The 26,697-nt window shown below is 40.3% G+C and overlaps 1 long non-coding RNA gene across 2 annotated transcripts in view; it reads left to right on the top strand.

Moving 5' to 3' along the window:
* Positions 1-26,697, top strand: part of LOC109968015 (uncharacterized) — a 101,742-nt gene that overhangs the window by 37,838 nt on the left and 37,207 nt on the right. The window contains exon 3 of one of the 2 annotated variants that reach the window (XR_002276035.1): positions 24,166-24,272. The exons of the other annotated variant lie outside the window; for it this stretch is intronic. This is a non-coding gene — a long non-coding RNA (uncharacterized LOC109968015). The remainder of the gene's footprint in view (positions 1-24,165; positions 24,273-26,697) is intronic. 2 annotated transcript variants of the gene reach the window in all.

The raw sequence follows: 26,697 nt of genomic DNA, 5'->3' as shown, positions 1-26,697 counted from the left end.
GATATGTGTTTATCATCATTCCTACTCCTGATAATTGTCCAGAAATATTTAGTTTGACTGTTCCCATCAGCAACAACTGCGTGAAGTGGCAGTACATTTCACATTCAGTTTACTTTCGGCAGTCTTGTATAATTTTATTGTTCTAAAATCCTGCTTGTTGCTCTTTGGTTCACAGTCTGTTCTAGAAAACTGCTAGGAAGCACAACTGCACCGTGTGAAGCTGCAGTGGCTGAAAGGTACTGGGTAAAGAAATGTCAGGGCGTTGTGTTTACAAAGAATCGCCATCGATGAAAAATTAATTATCTGAGAGTCAGCAAAGGTTAATTTTGGTCAGAAACCTTTCGATCGGGAGGAGATGACCCCAGCAGTGCTGTTCGCTGCACTTATGCCTAGCCGAGGTGACACATGCAATGACCTGTGACATGGGCAGTAACAGCAGAGTAAACTGGGCCATGCTCCCCTGCCTCATCACGCCTGGAGAGCTTAGCAGGCTCCCAGCTGAGAGGAGCAGGTTAAAGCACAGCACCAGTCCCATGTCACCAGCCCAGGCTGTGATCAGTGGCTACGGCCTCAACAAACGCTTCCCAGTCCTGCCACCCACCTCTGTTGTCTGGTAGAGACAGTGCTGCCCACCGCTGGTTGCCCCATATGTTTGGGCTGCACACAAGGTGGTTTCTCGGATACTGTGGTTGCTAATTATAAATTTAATTTGCATTTTAATTAGAATGCTGGAAAATTAAAGCCTGCCAGCTGGAGAATTTCAAAATGCTTCCCCTCCCTCCTTTTTCTGTCTCCTTGCTCTCTCCTAGTTTAGACTGAGCATGACTCTGTCCTGTATTTATTTGTAGGAGCACAGCAGTAGCACCGGCACCTTCTCACACTGTAGCAACAGTGTGTGGTATCACTTCTGAGATTCAATGCGTGTACTGTTTTGCAAAATGTCTGTATGTATAGTGAAAACACCCATATTCTCCATCCACTTATTTCCTAATGAAATAATTTATGGCTCATTTGACACCTCCCATAATTCAGTTAAGCTCTGAAAACTCATTGATATTTCATATGAATTCTAATAAGTTATTGAATATCCTCTTCTTTGGTAGCTTGACTGGTAAAACAGAGTCCAAATCCCTGTCATGGTGCTCACTTGACACACTTTACACATGCTGGGAAGTAAGTGATCTGCATGTGTGGGCCGGTAATATCCTTCAGTTTTGGTCATTATTTTCCAATCTACATAATTCGTCCCGTTCTCCACGTTGTTCCCCCATGGTCATTCTCATTCCCTCTCTCACCTCCCACGGGTGTCTTGGCTCAATAATTGTCATTAATTGATTGACAGCTCTGATAGACCCAACTAACCCCAGTTCTGCTCTCATGTCTATGTTGTAAATGAGAGCTTGTACATTCACTGACCTTGTCTGCCCATCAGCTGTCAGCGAATGTGAAGCCAATCCAGAGAATGTTTCACCTTAGCAAAGTAGACTGTCCTAAATGATTGTAATTGGTTTGCAAGTCTATCTTGTGATGCACTGCATTGTGTGTAGTAAAAGCTGGTTAAAGTTTAGTTTGAACTTGTTGTATTGAATGCATATCCAAAGCATTTATCATTATAACCCCAGTTCCACTTCTCTCTTTGAAACAAATGTCCATCACACTTTTGACCAGTTGTTATTTTTGTGCACCGTTGGAAATATTTCCAAAAGCTGTGCCATCAAATTTAACAGAAATTCTGAAAACCCGTCATAGCAGGATGGCCTCTCATTGTGTAATTTTTCTAAGTTCATGTCAAATTATGTAAATAATAACTTTCAACTAAATTAAAAAATTCAAGCCCTGTTGGATTTGGTGGTAGTCCAAAAAATAGCAACATTTCTGAATATGTATTAAAGCCACCAATCTGAATACTCCAGCACTGTTGCCACATTCCTTCTTATTTCCATCATCAATGACTTTTCTGGTGTTGTTTGGCTTTCAAAAATTAAAAAGCATAGCATTTTACATGAATGTAAACATTAACTGTCGTAGGCGCATGTAATGTCTGTCATTCTTCCAGGTTGTTTTGGTTTGGGAAGCTGCCAGCCCCAGTTTTGCACCTCTTTGCAGGCCCAGTTTGATGTGGTGTGAATAACATTCAGACGTACACACATGCCATCATTAGCATTCATTCAGGGAAGCAATGCAGGACACCCTCTCTGCTCTGAGGGTGGCATTTGGCAAGGGCCAAATACACCTGGCAAAAAGTCTCAATTTTTCTCCAGCCCATCTTGTTCATCACATTTAGTTTTCCATCATGCACGCAAAACAGCCTTTGTTTGATCCAAAATATGTTTTATAGAAGCTAAATACTTAAAATAGAAAGTATACATTTATTTTGTACCATAGTAAGCAACTGTTGCATCCTAATACTGTCAGATTGCATCTGAATGCCATATACAATACTTACCAAGACTTTCATGTGATACAGTGGGAAGATCTCTGTAAAGCTGTGATTATACTAATGATTACATAAAAAAAAAAATGAAAGCACAAGAGAACAGTCTATTCAGTGACCCTCAGAAGTCTGGCATGCAGCAGCTTCTCCCTCTAAGGCATTGATCCATCAGCCTTGGTCTGGAGCAACAGTGGCTATGTGAAAAAGACTTGGCAAGCGGAAGGCACACATTCTCCAGCTTGAAATCTGTGGGCTGCTGTATCTGGTACACTGTATAACAATTCCAGTCTCTTCATGTGAGACATGTCCACTCTGCTACTTGATCTTTATCATTGATGGTAAGGCGCCACATTGATCTCCCCACTACAGTGTATCAAAGCATTAGTTGTTAGGTCTGCAGAAGTGATTCCAGTAGCTCTTGCAACTAAAGTTAGGGGAAAGTCAGCCAAGATTTGAAGGCCTGCATGACAGTGAATAATGTTCTTTTAGCTGAAAAAAGTCTTTGCAGCTGGCTATTGAAGACTCCTTTCAGGTTTATCTTTGTCAACTGTCAAATATTTGAGTGTATGGAGTGGTGTGATGAGGTGCAGAGACAGATATTTGAAGGGATTTTAACTCATTTGAGCAATTACATGCTTAACTGGCCCAAGATAATCTGTCATCCAAAGCTTGCGTCTCGGGCTCTCCCTCTCTTTTCCGATCCTCTACTCTCTCATACCCTCCTACGTGGCACAAGAGAAGCTCAGAATAGTGGGATTTAGAGCACAAAAGCTTACCCTGAATGGAATGAAGGCTTCTGAGAAATTAATTGCTTCTAACAAACAGCACGACAGCTAGCATGTTTTGTGTCCCATTCTTATCAGCCTCCAGAGGTAGAGGAGTGGGCAACAGTTCTGGAAAGGGTGAACCTTCGAACTGGGGATGTAGGTTACAGGAATTTGCAGTTACATTAGTTGAATTTTATTTGTACATAGATATCAGCAGAGGTGTTATACAGTGTACTGTATGTGTCATGCAGAGTGTAAAATGTTCTCAGTTACTATAACTGAAAGGAGCATTAAATATGAGAGCAGAGAAGTCATCATACAAACAGTTGACATTGGAGACTTAAATAAATCCATCCTGCTAAATGTAATATTCATACTGTGTACCTACATTTGGGAAAAAGGGGCTGTGGAAGTAGGTTTTAAATAGACATAAAACTGTATAGACAAGCCATTTCATCTTGAATTTCTCCATTTAATCAAAAAAGTTCCACAATTAATTGTATAGATTTGGATAGCATTCAGGGAAGCATTAACTAGGGCAGTTATGGGATTTACTTTTATGAGGGTGTGTGGCATATTTGCCCCAGTTCTGTTCTCTGCTTGCTCCCACTCCCACATGTCACCATTCTGTCTACCACCACCAGTGTGGCATCTATCATCCACCACAGACGCCGCGGCACCCCACAAAAGGAGGTTGGAGCATGCACAAAGACATTTGCATTTTTGCATCTCATTATGATTATAATTGCATGCCAGTGTAAGCAGCTCGCTCTCCATTATCTCACGTAATTTTATCAGTGACGTTTGAAACGTGTGTTTAAATGTCAATTATTGACTACAAAAAAGGAGTGACCTTTGTAGAGTCCTCTCTCTCCTTGATCCTCTGTTCAGGCTTCCTCTCTCCCTTTCCCTCTCTCCTTCCCTTAAGTTTAAGCTTTACTTGGGTCTTCTATAGCTATACAGTATGTTGACCAACTCAGCTTATCACATTTTGTGACAACAGTTGACATGCACACTGTTGATAATGTTAAAACACTCACTGTCAACAGTGTTTCTTAAGATCTTGTTAAACCCACAGCTATAATAAAGAAGGCATTCACAACTGTGAAACAAGGTAACGCATCACTGATCGCTAATGAACTTGTACCTGCAGCTTTACTTGCATTCAATATACCCTACAGTGGGATATTTTAATAATATAATGGTTCCATGCAGCATGGCATTGCTGTCATTCAATCATTAATAAAGATGATCAATTATTATGCTGGATTAATTCACCTTAATTTGAATTCCATTTACACAGTTCACTGATTTGTACTGAATCTTTATATATTTTGCATAAAGCTCAATACTTTAGTGTCATTCTCAGTGATTAGCATGGATTTTACATATATTAGAATATCAAACTACATTCTTTATGGTGCTGCAGCAAACATCTTAAAGCTTTATAAAAAAAAAAAACTATCAATACTAGCGATGTAAAATGTCCTTTTTATAACCAGAACAATATTTAGTTTCAGTGACAACATTCTTGTTATAACAAACTGATGAGTGAGAGCATTTCAAAGATCTCATAATGTAAATTCCATTTAAGATAAAAATGTGAAGTTATTATGGTTGTAATATTCATGATGTTGCATTATAAGTCATTGGACAGCATGTTATGATATTCGCCCAACCTTAATCCATCATTGTAATTGTAAAGTCGAAATCTTGTTCGTTTAACCATGAACAAAGTTGCAAAGTCTAAATGCATCTTATTATATTGAGAAAACTTGTTAACGCTGGCAAGGCTTTTTCCAAATAATGAGCTACTGTGAAAGTCTTTAGTTGTTTCCTTTGTGTGGAATCTGTTTCCATGTCAGTCACATACAGTTTAATGATAGTGGTGTGCTTCTAGTGCAGAGCTGGCATCAAGAAAGAACAGTTTTTTTTATATTATGAATAATAAACGTTTATTTCAAAGATGCAGCTTGCATAGATATCAAACTTCAGTTCCATGTAAAATATCTACAATATATTTTTTCCAACACCTTTTGAAAAATGTAATTGATTTTGTTTGGTTTCCTCCTATCTAGATCCTCATTATATTAAAGGTCAGCCATTGTTTTTCACCTGAAAATGAATAATAAATGAATAGAGGATCGGCACTCTTCATTGCCATGAACTCTTATTTGAGTCATTATTGATGACTACAGGCAGTAAATGTCTTTACATTCACTGTGTGAGAGGATATTTCACATATTATTACTACATGCACTCTGCATTGATAATACAGTGCATAGTGCTACAGCAAACTGAGCAGACGTAATGAGCTGACAACCAGAGGAACCACCATCTTTAAGAGTTTATCAAACTACTTGCACCTTCTAATTAAAGAAAGCACAGCCCACCAGAATACATTTATATTTGATTTGATCTGGAGCAGAAAATCTCCCTATTAGCATCCTCCTCCCCATGAATATGACAGTAATTGCAGCTCCTGTTGTCCTTCTCTAGTTGAACACATTTAGCAAATTTACCTTGTACTGTAGGTTATTATTGTGCCATACAGTATGGGGAATCAAATAAATCACTTAGGTTATCTTATTAATTAAGTCAAAATAAATGTGCTAGAGCTAATTTATTCCCTCCAAATACCATGGGATCTCCTACTGCAACTAATGGCATAGTTTGACATTTCATAGTCTTAATAACTTTATTTAAAAATATCCATCTTAATTATTACCTCAGATTGAATTGAAATTTCATGAAATCATTTTGCCTATAATTGAATTGAAATAACTATAGCACACATTTGGATTAGTATTTACCACTCTGTTCATTGATAAACACAGAATTTACAAGTGTTCTCCCAGCAACAGCCCAAAATGGGCAATCAAACTTAGAACAACTGTAACCCCCAGGCAAATGACAGTGATGACGCTCAGTGCCCCTGCTCTCACCCGCCCCACAGGCTCTCAGTGGAATAACACTTGATCCATAGCTTCTGAGTCTCTGTCCACGCCTCCCTTTTATGGCCTGTGGGCATGTGAAGACCCCGAGCCAGCCGTGCTTATCTGACCCTAACCTTGGCGTATGGTGACCTTGACCTGCACCTCACCCTTTCCTCATCCTCAGGGCTACATCTGTTCCTTTCCGTAGGACACCCAAGTAGTTAGTGATATTGAAGCATCACCTTGGGGCTCCATTTGTTTTCTCTGGAGAGGTCAGTGAGGGGTTGTCATTAGGACTGAACTTGATCCTCTGCTTCCCCACAAATTGGTTCATCCATGCGAGGAGTGAATATACTGTAAATAATGAGCATATAATGCTGGACATGAAACGAAATCTCAAAACTGACACTCTAGACTTTTCCTTTTTATTTGATATAGATCCATTTCTTCCCAGCCAAATATGTCATAGTACCAGAATAAAACTACAAAGCCACAAACACATGTAGATCAAAAATTAACTGTTGCTTTTAAAGCTAGCAGTGTTTCTCGGTATGATAATTTCTGAAATGTGGATAGTTGAACCTGAACAAATTAATGAATAAATTAATAATTGTGCAAACCCCGCCAGTTCTTGTGGGTGTTTTCATTTCAACTCACTGGTTCGTCCCATGATGATATCTTGATTTTGGTGCCCTTTATTATTTTGTTTTGTGTTTTAGCATTTCTGTGAATTGGCTGACCTTTTGGGGAGTCTTCCCTTTATTCTCTCCAGCAGAAACAAGCGTCTTTGCTGCACAGCTTTACCAAAGACGACAGAGTTGATATTATTAATATTGATGGACATACACCTGACAATGTCAGGCTTTAATGGATATTAAAGTAAAGGATTCTCATTGATAGAAGTGCGTGGGCAATAAACATCACTCAAGGCAGATGTTTTAATAAGCAATGATACTCTAAGAAAACTTAACAGGGATTGAAAAGGGTTTATTCTTTCTTGTACAGATAAAGCCAGCATATGTGAAAGATGTGTTTGGGAAATTAAGGGAAAAAAAGGAGGCCTCATAGCAGTATCATGTTCACTAAGTATGTGAAAATGTATTTTCCATTTCTATCAGTCTCATGGTATCATATCACAATGGAGTCATGGGGGAGGCTAAAGGTTACAACTCTGAAAAATGGCATTGATCCTAGCACCTGACAGCTTTTCTTCTGTTTCTTTTTGTCTCTCTTTGTTATTTGTAATTTTAACAGGTCCTTTGCTGATTTTGTTATTGTTCTTGTAATATACAAAAAAACTATCAAACTAAGATAAAATAATGATTATGTTATTGTTACTTAGATGCACTGTATATGCATACTTTTATCAAAGACAGTAGATTTGCACAAATTATTCTCTTTTCCTGTTCTCTCTACTACATCCGCCCAGACATAAGTCTGAAAGCAAAGGTGTTGTGGAGCCCCGGTGTGCTCTGCATATCATAAATCAGACCGAACTGACATTTTTTTTAAGAGAATGAATATCCACCCACTCTCTGTGGAAGGGCCATGGTATTTGTATGGTCAATGTGACCTTTCTCCATACCCTCTCAGATTAGGTGTACGACATAGAAAATTGCGCTCTTGCTGCAGTCCATAAATCATACCAGGCCATTTTTTTCTTTAAAGAGGTATGTAAATACCAGTGTACTAGCTAGGTAAACAACACTAACCCTGATACAAATGGCTTGAAAATAGAAAAAAGCACCTTATTTTTCAGCTGAAATTGCTTTTGAAACCCAGTTCTGGCACATGGGATGAAGGAGCCATGAAATGATTTGTGCTAGGGGAATAGAAATGGGTTGATGATAACCACACTCGACACAGTTCCTGTGCTGGGGAGTTCTAGCAATGATCAAAGATATCATTGTTGCACATTATTTCCCCCCGTGCATACCCCAAATGCATCTGTATCTAAAGTGACATCCACCCCCATGCACTCAGAGCATATTTTGTTTTAGGGGACAAAGGCCCTCCACCACAGTACAAGGGCTGAGCTTAACCAGTCAGTCCTGCTGCTGCCATACAAGTTTTCAGAGAATGTGAAATAAACATTGGTTAACACAGTGAAAACATTCAGTGTGATTTCTTTCCATTATTTAAACTGTTTTCTGAATAAAATGCAAATGGTAAAATTTCAGTGGTTGCACTTTAATTGCTCTTTATTATACAAGTAGGTTGTTGCTCTTTCACAGACAAAAACCTGTTCTTCTGGTCTGCATATTCACCAAGCATAGTGAGCCAGACTGCATCTTTGGCACTGGGACTGCCATAAAAGTCCAAAACATGGTCATTGCAGAATGCAGCATTACCTCTAACAGTACACTTACCTTTTTTTTTTTTTTTTAAACTACAGTATGTTTCCATGCCCCTTTTGGCAGCTCATCGGCACCTGCAGTCCCACACACTGAGTCTTAAGGAGAGCTCCAGGGCACAGCCCATTACAGCCAAAGGGGCCACTAATTCCCAGCATCTGGTACATGCTGGTGCTGTCCGTAGTATCGCCATGATCATGGTATTGCTGCGGTGGACGCTGCTTGGCAGCTTGTGGCATCAGTCTATTGAAGAATCACCCCCATCGTGTTCTAAGCAGAACGGATGGAGAGCAAACAGTTTCATTTCAGCACGATGGACCATTGATGCCTGCAGTCGATCCCCTGTTATCTAATCAAACAGCACTGGTCAGTTATGATGCCAACTCCTAAATCCACAGCTGTCTGTAAAGCCTTGGGGGAAGATTAACTGCTACAGCGCCAATGTCCTACATTCAAAGACTTCCTCTTAAGATCTGTTTTCCTGGAAAGTACAGTTATCCATACAAGCAAACACAGACAGAGACACACAGTCATACAGCATTAAGTAAGAGTCCTTCATGCTGTAATGGAGCTATCACAAAGACCACACAGCTTGCATTTTGGAAGAAGACATGATGGTTTATGAACCCTTTTCGTCTTCAACCACTAGAATATCTCAAAGTGACTTTAGCCTCTGTCATCACAGAGCATTTTCTTTACCATGTAGGTATCATTTTGTGTGTAAGATCTCCCAAGAAGAGAATGAGAACTCACAAAAAGATGCCCGAGACATTTATCATTTTGCTCTTGCAGTCTGCAGATACCCTAATAAGAGCATGTGTCTATAGTTATTCTGCAGTGTGGGTGCACATCATTATAACCCAGGAATCATAAGCCCTCAAACAGCAAGCGCTTTGGGCACTTTTTTAATATTTATATTGCAGTCTGGTCTGGCAGTAATGATATTAGGGAGCTGACGGAATTCTCCACCCAGCTGGACATGTTAATTGAGAAGCCAGGATTTAAAGGCAAAGTTCACATTTGTGCAGATGGTGGGACAATGCAAGATGGCAGGCCTAGGTCAGTGTCATTTCCAGGCTATACCTTAATGGTAGTTTTTTGTTTGTTTGTTTTTTTTTCTCTTTTTTTTTCTCAAGTTTGAAACCTCGTAGTCCCTGAGGTTCATGCTGTAGCAGTCTTTTGGGCTGGTTTCTGTACCTCAGTGCCCTTGATGAAGGACTAGACTATATCGCACAGATGATCTAATTGCAGAACTTTCTGTTCTGCCTTCACTTTCAGGGTTAGTGTGCTTGCATCTAGCATGAATATGCAATTGTGTACATTTTCTGGTCAAATAAAAATATTTTCATGAAAATGAAATGGTAATGGGAGGGGGCACAGTGGCACGGTAGTTAGCGCTGTTGCCTCACAGCAAGAAGGTTCCAGTTTCAAGCCCCGGCCGACCCGGTGCCTTTCTGTGTGGAGTCTGCATGTTCTCCCTGTGTCTGTGTGGGTTTTCTCCAGATACTCAAGGTTCCTCCCACAGTCCAAAGACATGCAGCTTAGGTTGACTGGCAACTCTAAATTGTCCATAGGAGTGAATGTGAGTGTGTGTGTTTGTCTATGTGTCAGCCCTGTGATAGACTGGCGACTTGCCCAGGGTGTAGCCCGCCTCTCACCCAATGTCAGCTAGGGTTGGCTCCAGCCCCTCTGTGACCCTATTCAGGAATAAGCGGTATAGGTAATGGATGGATGGGTGAAATGGTAATGATGTAAATGACAACAAACCCAAAGTATTTGAATGTGTATATCCTGTTTCCATTTATAATGTTGAGCTGCTATTTCAAAGTGGCTAGCTTATCTTGATATTGATAAGCTTTTAGAGTGAAATACATTAATGAAAATTAAGTGGGTTGAGCTGCTCGTTTGTTATCAAAAACTGGTAGCAGCTATAGGTTACTGCATGTCTGCCCTGGAGAGCTGTACCTGAGATTTATTGCGCATTGTATATATATCATGTGAAGCAGGACATAATTCCTCAGGAACCAACTGCCATAGGGCCCAGGTTTATCTCTCATAAATACTTGTCCACTCACCTAAGAGAAATATTATAATTTATTATTATTGTGTGGTAATAATATGACCATAAATAAATAGCATTTGCATGATGTCAAATAATAATAATGCTAGATATAAAATAAATTATTAAGGCTAATTACATTTTTAAGTTTTATTACACTGCATGCAGGCATGAGCAAAAGCCATACTTCTGGGAAGTCTAACAGATGGGTTTATCTTTAGCGAGATGGATACTGTCTACATCAAATTAGAGTGCCCAGAATGAGTCCTTCCCCCATTCTGACCATACACCGGAAAGCAGGTGTCTGCTTAATAATTTGGTCAAAGATCAGTGAGTTAAAGGTTGAGGCCAGGGGCAGAGAGGGCCAGGGTCATCCTGGTGGTAGGGAGGTGGTGAGACATGATCTCCTCAAGTCTGGAACAGCCAAACCCCAAGGTCATCCATTAGTGCTCTGGCCCATTGGTGCTAGAAGACCCACAATAAATTTACTGTGCACCCTTAACCCTTTTAATACTCACCATGACCCAGATGAAGAGATCAGCTCCCTTAGGGAGGGACACATTACATTATTAGCACTGTGCATTCATTGACAGCTATTATATTTTAACAGTGTATTATGGGTGACTTCATCCTGTAAATACTTCAACATGAATACTCAACAATAATGTGCATTACAATCATTTTTTAACCTTTTTGTTTGTGACTTTAGTAAATTTTAATCAATGAAACTGCCTGTAAAAGTCAGGTTCATGTTAATAATAACATGAGTGAGATTGCATCTTTAATTTAAATTACTGTAAGATATTTTAATATCTAGAATCCCTCCCTTTGCCAACTCTGCTCAGTTTCAAACATGTAGATGATAATGTCAGCGTCTGGCCAAATTTTTAGGGGAACATCTAAGTTATGACTGATCATTATCTGGTCTTTCAAACAATAAGTGACTTATCTACCTTTAATGTAATGCATTTTTTTTATTCTTACTAGAAAAGGTGAGGCTGCAAGGAATAGAGTGAATGAAATGTCAACAGTGTCAACCATTCCCTTTAAATAAGACTCTCCTATGATCCCTTGCTGCCGTGCTCGGTCGGACCTTTCCAAGTGTCAGGACTGGGCGTCAGCAAAAAGAAATTAAAGTGACATAGTGTTGACAGAAAGGAAAGACATTCCAGTTTTCACCCTTCTCAGGACAATGAGGGAGTCATCACTGTGACTCAGACATGGGCAATAATGAGTCAAGCAACACCTTAACTTCTGTAGTGCAGGGGACTTTTGACCAGGGGCCCCCATATAGTGTCATTGATAATGGGATTCTGTATTGGACTGCTGTTGATTTGATATCTACTGCAACCTCTCCCATGGCCTGCCATTTTGACACAGCTTAATTTTGCTCCTTACTCATGAAGACATCCTGTTAGAAGGTGTTGCACAAGTGTTAGGTCTTCATCTTTCTAGGTTATATCTCCCCTCTTAGAGCTTGAAGACCCAGCAGTTTATTAAACAAAGACAGCTCAGTGAGATTTATTTTACCTGCGCTGAATATGTGTAATAATGTAGGCATGTGGGTAAGCAGTGGGTTGAAATAAGGTGCTGTTTTTTTAGGATACAGCGTAGTTTGCTATTTAGTATAGTTTAAAATCTAGAATAGGGGTGTAAACAGTATGCAACACAATTCTTGGTGCACAGTTTTGGGATCAGTGAGTGGTAATAATGGCATTGTGGTCAAATATGGCTTTGAAATTGTGTCATCAGTGTTGTATTTTTGATATAAATTGGTGTTGCTTCCCACGACATGGTGCCAGTTTAAGTGTACTGCAAGTTATAAGTAATTGTGGGTTTAGTTCGTGCACTTTTCCTTGGATAATTACTGTCCATGAGTACCATTATACATGAGAGCCCAGCATCCACCCGCGTGCAAGGCTGGTGGCTTCTTTGTGTGACCTGTTCTCACACTGTTCCATCTCCACATCACGCAGCCAGCCTTTCACAGCAGCAATTCAGCAGCAACAATCACACACTCACGCCTCAAAAAAGACCTCTTGCTCCCTTTGCCAACCAATTAAGAGCCATCTGGGCTTGGATGCAGTAAGAAAGCTATTACAAAATCATAACTGTTTTCATACTTTCATGATATGTTTTTGATTATGGAAACTTAAATGTTTAAAAACAGAGCGTTGTCTTCCTGATATGCCTTTGATTCCTTCAAAACAAAAAAAATTCTTAAACAAAGCACACAATATTTTATTTTAATTTGTACAGTGCTGGTGGAGGGCACAACACAGTTCAAAAACATGACAGAGCCACCCATTACTTTTGAAGCTGTCATGCAAGTGTGTGATTCCTGATGAACTTCAGGTCATAGAGTCCCAGTGGCTACAAAGGGCGGGGAATGGAGAGCAGCAGGGTTCAAGCCTTGGGTCACTGGCGTTTCAGAAGTGGCCAGCTAGCTCTGTCCCAGAAGGGATGATGGTGACGGATTCACTTGTGTTTTCTCAAGGTCCACTGAACCCTACAGCAAAGACTCCAACTTAGAGCCTGCAAAAATAGGGAGCACTCCTCTCATCTCTAGTTCACAGAACTCCAAAAGAGGGGAAGTCTGGATGGACTCCAGTATGCCTCAAGATACACTAAATCCAGCCACAACCTCATGGTGGCACTGCCAAACCTCGTTTCATTCTTTTCCTCCAAGTACAATCTCTGCTAAACATTAGGCCTCTGAGATGCACAATAATGTTTTACTTCCCCATTGTAGGGAAGTGTTAAACTGCTGTGTTGTTATGTAATGAATTGAAGCTCCACCCTGTCTTTTTTTTCAGGCTAAGTTAAAAGGCTGGCTTACCCCTAATCAACATGACAGGTCCACTAGCATGGTATGGATATACCAGCTCTGGCCCTGGCATGGAATCTTCTTTCTCCCCATACATTGTTCTGGGCAGCACATCCAAGAGCTCTTGCTGTGCTGTGTACTTAATTGAGGTCAGAAGTGTCATTATCTGGGCCTTGTTGGCACTAAGGCCTCCTCTGATTATAGGACTCCCTTTCAGACCTTCAGCTTTTAGCACTCCCTAAGAGTTAACCTCTGTGAGGACCAGGCAAATGACCACCTGCAAATCTAGCCCAGGGCTGGGACTGTGTTAAAAGGAGTATGCTTTCTGACATTCTGTCACATGTGTGCTGTTTGTCCTCACCTGGTGTAACTTCAGCACAGATGCTCTAAAATGAACCTCTGATCTTTTTATCCCTTTTTGGTTGAGGCCTGATCAGTTAACCTTATATGTACAGACAGGAAACTTACATTCAGTTATTAATTAGGTGGCTCAGAGTGACTGGAGGCCAGAGCCCTGTCATCTGAAAACAAGGAAAAATCCAATGCCTGGATATAAGCCACACTGCAGGTGAATTTGTTATCTGTAGTATTTTTTTTTAAAACCATATCTCCTTTTTAAAGCCTGCACAACATTGGTACTGTACATATGTTTTTTTGGCATGGACTGAGGGAAAACACAATAGGAGGCGAGTGTTTGTGGAGGTTTAGGTTTTATTTCTTGAGCTAAGCGTGGTTGTCTCCACTCTAGCAACATTTCCTCATTCACGTCAGCCCCATGGTGTTGCTCTGTGTTAGGAATTATTTTTTCAGAATATACTGCATTTTGAAAAGATTTATCTCCCCAATCCCTCTCTCTTGTTCTCTCATTCTCTTGCTCTTTCTCTGTTTCTCTCTGTATCTAACAAAGACACACACTGCGGCATGCACACAACCAGACAAGCACAAACTGCTCTTAAAACAGGTTCTCCCCCTGTAGCAATTTTGTCAGAAGTTGACAATGTCTTGATTTAGTTGTCTGGCTGTTACGGCCAGTTTTCCCTGCTGCGCTAATGCGAACAGGACGTCCCGCTGGGCACTAAAGAATACCACTTCACGGCAGCCGCATAACTGGCAGCTTTTATTTGTGGCGCTACCAAAATGAATGGGTATTAGTGTCCAAACATTTCACCATGCTCCTGCAGCCACACACAAAAGCCACTGATTTCCAGCAAATCTGCACTTATTTTATTCAAGAAGACTAAAGCGCAGGATAAGGGGAGGGAGAGAGAGTAGAGAGATGGACAGAAAGAGAAGGAAAGTGAAAACATTTATAATGACTTGAAAGACCCCAAAAGGAGAATAGAAACTGCGCTGGAAAAGGATTTATAAAATCAAAAAAGAAAAAAAAGTGGCCCCTCCATTTCACTGCATCTTTGCCAGAGTTGAAAATGGAAAATATCTATATCCCTAAAATGACTCAAATGCCTCCATTCACAAAACTGCACTTTCTTCACAATTGCTCAGTTTTCAGTTGCTGTGTTTTGCCTTGTTTTTCCCTTTGCCTTGCCCAGCATTGTATTTTATTATACTGTACTAGGAAGGAAAAGTCATATTTTGATTGCTAAAATTGTTGATTTAAAGTTTCTTCACAAATGACTCTTGCTACCATTTTGCAGTCCGGGTTGCCCACTGTGGTGTTATTTTAGGATTTTTAAGTGGAAAGTTCCCATGAGATAGCAGCAGCAGCAGCACTGCTGACTCCTTTTGGCTTTTCGGTAGGGAGCAGGCTGAGGCAGACTGCCCTCCTGGCCCGGCTCCGCACTTTGCTTGGTCTCTGTGTCCAGGACCTCATCAGCAGAGTCCGCCTGTCACTGCCACTCACCTCTCTGCTCTTCATCTGTCATTCCTGCCCTTCTGCAAACATATACCACTGACATTTTCAAAAACTCTGGCATTCACCTTCAATATGGATTTTGGTTGATTATAGCTAGTGAAGATAGCACGTATTATTGACTTTGAAATCCCATGACTATTTGCACAGCGTTTTCCTCCCCTCTGCATCTTGGTGAAGTCTAGCAATAATATTACCTCTGGTTTCTCATAACCTCTTTTCACTATTCTTTTTTATATTTGTCTGTTTTTTTTCTCCCCATATATTTTAGTAATCCCTCCTGGCCTTGACCCTTTCTTTATGCCACCAGAAATCAGAGTTTCTGCAAAGCCGATGTCATTGAGATTGGGATCTGATACACTAGATGTTCATTGGTTAAACGCCCCTGGCCTGGACTGCTTATTGTCCCCTAATTCCAAACGGCAGCTATGTTTCACTTGCTACATAATAGCCCATAGGTTAAAGTTCTGCTGCTTTTGCTTTGAATTTACATCTTTCACAGGCTCCAGTCTCTTGTCCTGAGCTGGCATCTTTCCCCCCCCTCCTTTCACTTCTAGCAAGCCTCATTGCCCGCAGGCAGCATGGCTGTTTCTGCTGTAGCTTTTCTGACAATCTCCTACATCCAAGCATCTTTTGGAGGGTCAGAGGAGAGCAACTTGACTTAACAGGTCAACGTAAGTGGGCTCCGCCCTTCTCCAGAGGGGAAGCTATGGAGCCCCCCATTAGGAGCTGACCTCCATGTTGCACTGGCCTGGCCCTAGCCAGGGTATCACATGGCTCTGCCTGAGACAGGCTGCTCATTAAAGCCTACTGCCCATAGCAGGATTAGTCCTTTTCATGGTTTATCCTCGACTCTGACAACTAACAATAGGCAAGGATAGCTGCTTCAAATGGAGTGTGCATATGAATCATGGAATTATAATTGCTCTTTCATGATGAGAATATTGGAAAATCCATCCACATGCACAATGCAAAGAACTAATTGGTGTCTGCTTTCAAGGGCGCATTGCTATACTGTATGAGCCCAAGAAAACGGGAAGGGTAGTAATGAGGCATTTTCAGTACAGCACAGCCGTACACAGACTGCTGTTTGCACACACACATACTCAAATACTTTCTGCCTGTAACCTTTACCCACTATGATACTTTTACTCCAGTTTCACTGCACTTAATACACAATAGAGTGCCCTGTTTACTTGTGTTGTGATGTTTTCAAAGAGCAACCCCATTAACAGTGGTGGCCCGTTCCCCACAACCCATCTGTAGCTTCTGAAGATTGTACAGGTTACAGAGGGCTGTTGCTTGGGTGCCGGGTAGGAAACTAAGCTGACACTGCCTCTTGAGCTGTGTGGGAGGGAGAAAGCTGGTGGGTGATAGCAAGGCAGCAGAGCTGCTAGCTGCATCTTTAAGCCCAAGTCATGCTTCCCATTTACACCACAACTCTGCCTGTGTTCATTATTCTTATTTCATGTGGTTTTATGGCATGAAAGAGAATTATTTCCTTCATGGTGGAGGGCAGGTTATGCCTGGCTCTCAGGTCACACAGCGCACAACAAGTTGGGCCGGGGCAGCAGCATTTCTGTATTCAAAGCATCAAACCAGACAAATGGAAAAGAAGAACAATATAACCACCGAGACATGATGCCCAGTTCTCTGCAGTTGTCCAGAACAAGTACTGTAAAGTACTGTGTACATTTGATTTGTGGAAACCTCAAAATAAAAATCCAAATGTAAAATTGTCACTTTTAAATGATTGCTTATAATTGTGCAACGAATAAAAAAAAAAAAAAAAACCCATTACCTAATTAAAAGTGTGAACAACACCATCGTCATTTACATATATAGTGAAGCTTTTTCACGCTCATCTGTAATAAACACAATGCGATAAGGACCAGGTATATTTAAAAGGTGTTAATGAACTGCTGATGTAATACTCTCTTTTCTCTTTCAAATGATTCCCCATCAATAGCCACCTGTCATTTTATTTAGGAAAGCAATGCATGTGTACTTTTTTTTTAATCAGTACTGTTTCTTAGTTGAAAGGGCAGTTGTCTAACTAAGATTATTTTATTCATGAGAAGTTCAAATTTCAGAAAATATATTGAATTATAGTTTCAGTCCTTTCTAACCAATGTGATAAATAAATTATTGATATTTATAGATTACATTTTTCAGTATTATTTTAATTGATTATATTTCCTATGTGGTTATTTAATGACATCTCTCACCTCAGTATGATTCATTTTCATGATGATGAGTCCATAGTAAACAGGACAAATTGTGTAGGAAGTTAATATAGTTTTTTAAGCAACAGAGAACTTCTTTTGGAGAGCTATCAAAAACAAAGGGGCTCAAAAAAGAAGAATTGAAACTTTGATAGCAACGCAATTAAACTCTGGTAATGAGGTCAGACATCAGATCCAGTGCAAGTGATATCATTACACAAGCTGAACGGATGGGCCGTTCCAGCTGCCACACTCTTGCTGTGGGATTAGTCAATGTCCTGAGGGCAGGACTTCTACTATGCTGATCCCTGGCTGACATTGGGGCACCAGCCACCCCCCGGGCTCCCTGGGTCTTTGGCCTCCAGTCCTGGTGCCAGTGGCACCGACAAGGCTGCGGAGAAGTGAACTGTGCTGCCACGTGGGATGACAGGGCTCACCACTCCATTAGGAAGCACAGAGACAGGCAGGCACCAGCACACAATCCGCTCTGTGTTGCCAACTATGAATCACCGCGTTCCTCTATTTCTGTCAGCTCATTTGTAAAAACCAGCTAACAATGACAAGGTGATAAAAGGACATTGTATCAGTGATTAGAGTGCTTCGTTTGAACCTCTTGATGGTTAAGATATGGCTCACAAATAAAGCATAACTTCATGTTGTCTGGAAAAGGAATCATTTCTGTTTAGTTCAAATCATGGTTCATACTTGCAAAAGAGTTTGAAATAATGAAACATACACATTGGCAGCAGTTTAATTTTCCTTCTCAATCGTCTAAAGCCTAATTTACAAAGTCCCTAGCAGGAGTTGGCTTAATTTGTCTTTTCTTATTTGGTCTGCTTGTGTGTTTTGTGCTGTTCTCTTTTTGTCTCCCATGATTACTTTGAGGATATCGTTATGACATTCAGCAGTAACAGTAATTCTTCTGTTCTAATTCATATCAATTAGTAGGGGATGGTAATTCAAACTGACGAAACAGTGTATCTTGAAAAGCTTGCGAGGATGTTGTGCCGGCAGCATCACTGCACAGCCAAAAGCCATCCTCCTTTCCCCTTTCTTCCCCCTTTCTGTCTTTCAGTCCACAACAAGGGGCTCCAGGCAAAGGGGACAATACGAGTCGGAGCCAGTACTTTGATAATTAGTTATTGATTGAGAACAATGGCAAGGCGTACACTGTCGTATTAGCTAGACGCCAGTAGGTCGCGACACCAAGAGCAGCCATCAAGAAATGAGGGCCAAAACATGCCTGACTCCCCTAATAAGATATTCCTTCATGTTTTTCTCTTTCATTTCCCTCCTCTTTTTCCTTCCTCAGGCATGTTAGTGCTCGGGCTACATGGGGTCAAAAGTATTAATGCTTGTGCACAAATGAGCGTCTGATGAAGGAGAATTTAATTAGAGAATGCCCGCTCAAGCGTCTCATACCACATTGCCCTCTTTTTCTTTATTTTGTCTTTGTTTATAGGACTTTTCATCACAATTGTTCAAAAAATAAAAACAGTATTTAAATATATTGTGAATTTTCTGGCATTGTTTTCATATTTTGCAGAAATAGCTATTGCCAAATAAAACACGCATAAAGATACTGTGAAACGGTGTTACATATCAAAGACCACCTATTCTTAAAGCATATGTCTCTATGAATTATATTTCATGACAAGAGTCTGTTGAATTCATCTCTTTGCCAGAATATAAAAACAAATTTAAAAAAAAGTAAACAGTAATTGTGATTATTTTATGCTTGCTTAGTGACCTGAGCTGTTTGCATCACATTGTTTCTGACAACGTGGTAGTCTAGAAGGAGAACAGAGGCACTTCTCCACATTTATATAGATGGCTTTATGCTCACCGTGGCTGACGCGTGTCATAGATGGTGTCGCCCGGTGAAAGTTTGGCTTTTAACCAAGCTGTGTTTACATATAATAGCATATCCTCAAATAATTGGTAGGTCTCCTTGCTAAAGAGCGACATGTCAGGTTTGGCATTAGTGTGAAAGAAGCTCCCTAACTCACTTCACCTGATCCGTGGCCTGTAAAGATGCATCTGGCATTAGACAGACAGGGCAGGAGCATCAACTGAACAATGGAGGACTGTCAGGACCGACAGCAGGGCACGGCTCTACCATCACTGCTCTGACAGGGAGGGCCTCCGAGGGTAAACTGCTTTGCTGGAACTAATTAAACAGATGAAGTTATGACATGAATATGCAGATGTTGTTTACATTTTACCATATGGTATTATTTCAGGTAATAACGCACAGGAGAACCTTCCCACTCATTAATGTGAAGGGATGGAGTGAAAACACTGTCTATCAAGAGACACTCGGAGCGTGTTCGAGAAATATGATCAGACTGACACTTGGGCATTGAAATCTATTTCAAGCCATTCAATTAACATACATGTTGATAGCTATTATGGTTTGATTTAGATTGTTAGCATGCTGGTTGTTCCTTATTGAAAGGAGAATTTATCAAGTTTCCTCAAATAAATGTGTCCACTTTCCTTTAATTTGAAGTGGAAAATGATCACAACATTGACGGTGTCTTGTTACCCAGCGTGACAATATTTTACTAGAACTAATTCAAAGAGTCTAAGTGACACTTAAATTCAATAGAGTCACTTATGCAGTTAAATAATTTTTCAAAGTTGCAGTCTAAAGATTTATATACTGGGATGTTTGGCTCTATACACCTGCCATAAATGCAGTTTAATTCATAATGCATAACCAGATTTTTTTTTCCTGCAAAAAGTAGTTGAACTCGGACAGTTCTTCTCTTTCCTCAGTTTTGTGTGCAGCCTCACCATTCCCCCGGAGCGGGTGCTGAGAGGTTAAGAGGGAAAGGGCCGATGGAGTCGCATTTAGTAAGAAGTGTGGGATCACGGGGGCCAGCTGGCGGGGTGATGGGGAGCATAATTGTGCCCGCTGTGTGGATAGGGTGGGGGGTAAAAGGATGGGGTGAGAAGCCCTGGAAAAACGGGAGGGGAGGGGACACCTCAATTACCTGTGCTCCCTCTGACCCCTCTCTCCCTCTGTCTCTCCAACGAGACTCACTGTCTGAGAGGCGGGGCACATTTCCACAGGCAGATGCACATCCCCCTCCTTTGTTCAAGACAGCATTTGTTCCTTTTCCTGCGCTGCAGATACTTAATTGCAACAATATCTTCTTTATTGCATTTCTCCTTTATTTGTCACTGTCAAAAAAAAATTTGAATTTTCTCCTTTTAAAAAAATCAAAGCATTTTTCTGTTTTGTATTTATGTTTGATCACAGAACTTGGTCAGGTGACATTAGATTAAAGATGTACAACAAAATAAAAAGCAAATTTACCTGAAATGAGCAGTTCTCTCAAACATATTCAGCAGGTTACATGCAGCTGTCACACTTTATTCTGGCACTCCTCCTTGGGCTAATACAGTAAGTGACAGAGACCGGTGTAAATTCAATACTTCACAGGAGTTTGATGTCTTAATCAACTCTGTGTTGTTCAGACAGAAAAGCTAGATGTGTACGAGAAGGACTACAGCGCAGGCCATTGTGAAGCTGTCAAGTCTAGCCCTCAAAAGCAGATGAAGCTGTCAGATTATTAATATATTTATACTGACAGGCCCCAAGTCCACCCCTAAAACCCTCCCCTCTTTCAACATCTCTCAAAAAATATGCTCAGCTTCAAAGACAGGGGCCATGGGGTTGGATGCAAGGTCAAAGGTCAAATACATTTTGAAAGCAAATTCTCTTCCTTTTGCAACCTGTTTTTATTGCTGTCGCTCCTCTTCTCTGTGGCGACCATTCAGCTGAAACTTAGGCTGAATTGGCAGCAGCTTTCAAAGCGCTTGGCAGCCTGGTGATCCTCAGGAGCTCTCAGCTGACATCTCTCTGGGCCTGTCTATGCTCAGGGGTCAGCGCAAGCCCTGACTCCCAGGACCCACTCACTCAGGCGCTACCATGAGTCAGTCCCGCAGACTGAAATTAAAATGTGAAAAGCTGTGCGAGTGAAGGCATTCCTCGCCCCCTGTGGCATTTTCCTTTCTCTGTGACAGTTCCTCTGAGACTGCTTTTTCTTTCATGTTTCTTTTTTCCCTTTAGATTATTTAACAACATGCGAACAGAGCTGTCAAGGAAAGACATGCTTGATCGACAGAGCAAGGGAGTGTCTCAGTCAACATGGGGTTAAATTCGATTTTCTGCATGTTCAGTACGCTAGTCTCAAGCCAGTTATTGCCTTGGCTTGATGTTTTTTGATGGATCAATTATCCATTATAACACACACATAACGGCAACCACAACACCTGTCACAATCTTCTATTAGGGTAAGGAAATTGAAATAATTTAATGACAGCTAATTTAGTCTTTGTTTTGAATCTCATTAAGGCTGCAGTAATTGTTTTCTAAAAAAAAAGAAAAGAAACTAAGAGTGAAATACGACTGCGCGCGCAAAGTAAAGTAACCCCAATTGGAGCTATTAATTTTATATCTCTCAGTGCAAACGGAAGTGAATAAATTGCGCTTTATCAGATTTAGACAAACACAAGTTTGAAAAGGAATCTCAAAGATTTTTTTCCCACTTTAATGCCCAGTTTAGATTAAGTTAAAGTCAAAGATAACACTGTAGAAAATAGAAAAGGCCAAAAAAAAAAAACGATTGAAGACTAAAATATTGATATTAAACGCTCACCAAGAACTGCTGTTAGTGAACAGTGATTTAAGATTCATGTAAAAATGGAGTGAATACATATATTATCTTTTCTTTCAATAAAAAGTATGACAGCATGATTCAAACACAGTATGAAATCATAATGAAAATTTAAAATGATCACTGCATCATATTTTGGCATCATGTCACCTGTTAAGTCAAAGATGCTGCTTCAGATTGTGACAAAAGTGCAGAGAGCTGAATAGATGAAGTATACTGATCAACATGTATGTGAGAAAGCTGCGTGGGAGCGTCTTATCGCTACATGTGTGCATATACTTGAATTTGCAAGTAAAGAGCCTTATTGGGATTACCCACGGTACATTCTAGTTGGTATCATAAAGAGAAAGAGGGAATAGATGTGTCTTTCCTTTTTCTCAGGGATTTGGTAAGCTCTGTGTCAATGGTTTGGAGTTGAATTGCCTTGGATAGCTCCCCTCCATTCCATGGAATGATCTCAGACCTAATTTACTGGGCAGCTCAGGATCCAAAGCATACAAGGCTCTTCTCTGCATAGAATGCGTGAAATAGATAGAGCAGCCATCCCTCAGATGTGCTGAAGTAATCTTCAGCCAGAGCTGGTCCAGCAGGCCTCACCCCTAAAGGGATTGATGCAGTGTCAGAACCTTTGGCTCAGGGGTCATCCTCTCTTCTTGCCTCCACAATCTGACAAAAGCGGAATTTCTTTCCCTCACTATTCGTTTCTCTTTTTTCTTCTATTGAATTCATCAGTAAGGGAGGCATGAGATGTGAGATGTGAATGAAACATTTTCATTAGAAGGGAGGAGAATCCCCGGTCAGAGACAAGGCCGGAGCTGATCTGAGCCAATGACATCCCCACCAATTCTCTTTTTTTCCCCCCTTCTTACTTTCCTCAGCTGTCACTCTCTTCGGTATGTGGCAAGCTGATTGGAATCAGCACCGTGTCAGGGCTGTCATATCTCAGAGAGACATAAAACATGCAGAAACATCAATAAGCAACAGGACGCTGACAGCTCTCAGGCACTGATGCCGGCGAGGAGAGATGAGGGGAAGGTTAGGACTCCTGGGGGATGCTGTGCAGTTGAAGCGTCTTCTTCAGGCTTCACTGAGACCCAGGGAAGACAAGATAAAGTCTATCAGGTTATCGCCTAGTTCAAGTTGCTTCTCGGACAGCAAGGCCACTGGGACACCAGATGTCAGAAGATCTTTGCATGTGTGCGCGAGCTTATGTGTGTGTGTACAGTAAGCGTGTGTTTCTGTGGGTCTGCTTATGCAGGTGGGGAAAGAACTGAGAAAGGCATTTCACTTGTTACTGACTGCAAACCTAGCTTAACTTTCAAACTGCCAGATCGAAATACACAGAAGGTCATTTTTCACTGCACTAAAGACACTGTGTCACCCACTAAATGCAATTTAAGTGATGTGTTTCAGCTGTCAGGTGAATATTTTTAATCTTTTTTTTTTTTTTTGGTTCTTATATTATTAAAATGCATGACATTTTTCTCACTATAGTGTTGCAAATCAGCTTTTTTCATGACACATTTCCTGAGAAATGAGATTGGTAACACACTAGTTATACCCAGTAGTGATGGCCAAGAGATACTTTGGGATTTTCAGTGTGTATTTAATTCACTAATGGGAGGTAAAGGTGATAGTCTGTTAGATCACAGCCTGACACTACCTCTTACCACTGCTAATTAGGCACGTTTTTAGTCCAGAAAAACTGCTGAATCTATTGTTTCTCACACCCATTAATGGTCATCTCAGTGCCCTAACCTACCTGTTTAGAATTATGATACAGTCCAAATAATCAGCTTTACAGAAACCTTTTTTTGACAGGAGAAACTCACCAGTAATTAGCACGACACAGGAGTCGATGAAGGGAGCAGAGTTTTGGCTGGAGTTGAAGTTTCCCCAAAGTTGAAGCCTATTAATTTTGTGTCAGTGGGTTAACATTGTGGGTAAGCGCACATCTGCATATCAAATGTGACACCCATTATTTTATGTTACTTTCTGCTAACAGCGCCTCCCAGCACTCTTCCATGTTCTCCTCCATCTGCCTCCTGTCCATTGATCAGCCTTCCAGGGCATCAGTCTGTTTAACATCTGCTACAAGTTCCAGCAGCTCAGGTAACTATCTAGCTGCTACGCACCGCCTATTGATCTTCATGTCCACCTACAGGAACATCTGTTTCTGCATGTCATTTGTCAGCGCAATCAGCTACCTTGTTTTGCTTCACGTCCGCTTTCACTCGCTCTCACAAGGAGATTTTACTCCTAAATATCTGTTAAGTTGCTATTTGCGTTGTTCTAAAAAGGAATAGTAAATTAGTCACTCATAGTTATTATTCATCTGTATATTAAGATTCACAGTATTTCACAGTAAAAATACTACTAAATATAATTGCATTTAAATTGTATTTTCAAAGAAAAAAAATTCAATTACTGATTACCAAAATTCAAAATGAACATCTGGAAAAGCTGCTTTATTTACTGAAACTGTGAAATGTTGTTACTGCACTCAAAACATTTTCATACACAGTAAACATATTATTTTATTCTGTACCATATATCAGAAACCAAGCCACATAACTAAATGTTTTACTGAAATTGAATAATGCTTTTTTTTTTCTTTTACTAAAATCAAGCAAATGTGGGGCAAAATGTAAATGTAAAAATAGTAGTTGTTCATTGTTTTACACTAAAAGAAAACAGAAAGAAGCACATTGTATTTATTGTTTTTGGCAGAAAGCATGAGAGAGAGATTTATGGGCCGAGAAGAGCTCGCATCTTTGAGTTTGTCTCCTTCGCAGCTTGGAGGAACTGTTGTTGCACAGTTTAATTTGCTCTTTTGTAATGATGGGGCATAGGTTAGTTAATTTCAATTTTTGATTTCAAAAGCTATCAAATACAGCTCAGATGAGAAATCAATTTTCCCAGCTGCCCCGGCTTTGTGGTGAAAAGAACTCCTGCCATTGGTGAACACCCCGTCACATGACGGAGTCAGGGATTAGTTCAGTAGGCCCATGTCGCCACCACCTCAATTACAGGCTGCCTCTTGCCATTTACCTCTGTAACATCTCATCCTCACACACAACTCATATTTAATTCATGAAAGCATACACAAGAGTAACTGTAATAAAATGCAGATTGTTATAGAAAATTTGACCAAATTTAGATTGAAACTTTTTGCTTTAGATGCCAGCAGTGGTGATTGTGTCACGCGTTCTAATTTGGAATAAACAAAAACATAAAATTGTGAATGTCTAAATCAGGACTGAGAAGAAAAAAAAGATCCTAAAAAGTCTATAATTTTAAAAGTATGTAGCTTCATCAATCCACAAGATGCAGATATTTTTTTGACAATGATACACTGTTAAAAATGGCAATGATTTTAATTGGAAAGGTAGTATCCTGTGCCATGTTGGAGACAATGCCAATCATCACCACCATTTTGGGGACTGTCATGTGATCAGCCATCTGAAGAAATGACACTGACCTTAAGTACTCCCCTAAACGAAGCCTTTTTATTTTAGTTTGAATCTAGACTGTGAATAAGTCTATGTTGTAATTAAAGTTATACTGTATATCAGTAGTCTATAACCTACTGCTTACCAGTAGTGCAGCTGTTGTGTGTAGAGGCCTGTTTGTTCAAGACTTTGCAGTATACGAACAGATACGTGTGCTAATAATATAGTACATAAGTCTAATTGTTGACACCACCCAAAGCTCTAAGCTTTTCGGACTGCGTGTGTGAGCATTTTTTACATTCTCAAAGCTTTGGTTCTGGAAATTTAAAGTTTTCTTTCGCTTAAACGAATCCCGTTTTCCTTTGCACAGCACAAATTGACAATTTGTTCAGCAATCAAAGACTCTCCCTTTTATATGGATCGGTTCGTCCGACACAAAGTAGAGAGGAGGCAATTTCTGGACATATCATGAGATTATATCCATTTGACAGTTGTGTTATTCTGTGGTTTCCATGACAACTGTTTGGGTGAGGCCTCCAATAAAACCAACCTCAGCTGTCATCTCTTCACCTAAAAGCTTTGTAATTGCTCTCATTTGCATACTACAATTAAGTGTGTTAGCTCACAGCAAGAACAATCAACCTCCACTAAAGACTGGGGATAGTATAATTATTATATCAGTGGATTTGTATAAAACATTACTGACGAGCCTTTGTTTCACGTCGCCATTGTGCTGTCAGGCTAGTTTTACCACTTATTTTCATAAATATACATATTTCACAGACAGTGATGAGTAATGCATAGGTTCTGGTTAAATTGTTGTCATTACCATTTTCAGTTTCTATATGATCACATAACTGTGGCTCTACATAGTTTTTCCCCCCAGAAATGATCATTTAGGTTTCTGAATGTCAGTCAATATAGTGAAAGATATTTTTATCCATTTTTGATAGGGGGCTTTTTGACTCGGTGGTGCACTTGACTAGCTAGAGACAGAATGATTTGCAATAGTGGGAGACAGTTTGAACTGCTGGTTGAATGGAAAGGTTATGTGCACTGGGCTCGAAGCATTGTTTCTCTTTCCC

This window comes from Monopterus albus, unplaced genomic scaffold, assembly GCF_001952655.1.
Source record: "Monopterus albus unplaced genomic scaffold, M_albus_1.0 scaffold5.1, whole genome shotgun sequence".
NCBI lineage: Eukaryota > Metazoa > Chordata > Actinopteri > Synbranchiformes > Synbranchidae > Monopterus > Monopterus albus.
The sequence above is the reverse complement of the archived record's forward strand: the minus strand, read 5'-3'. Positions and strand labels throughout refer to the sequence as shown.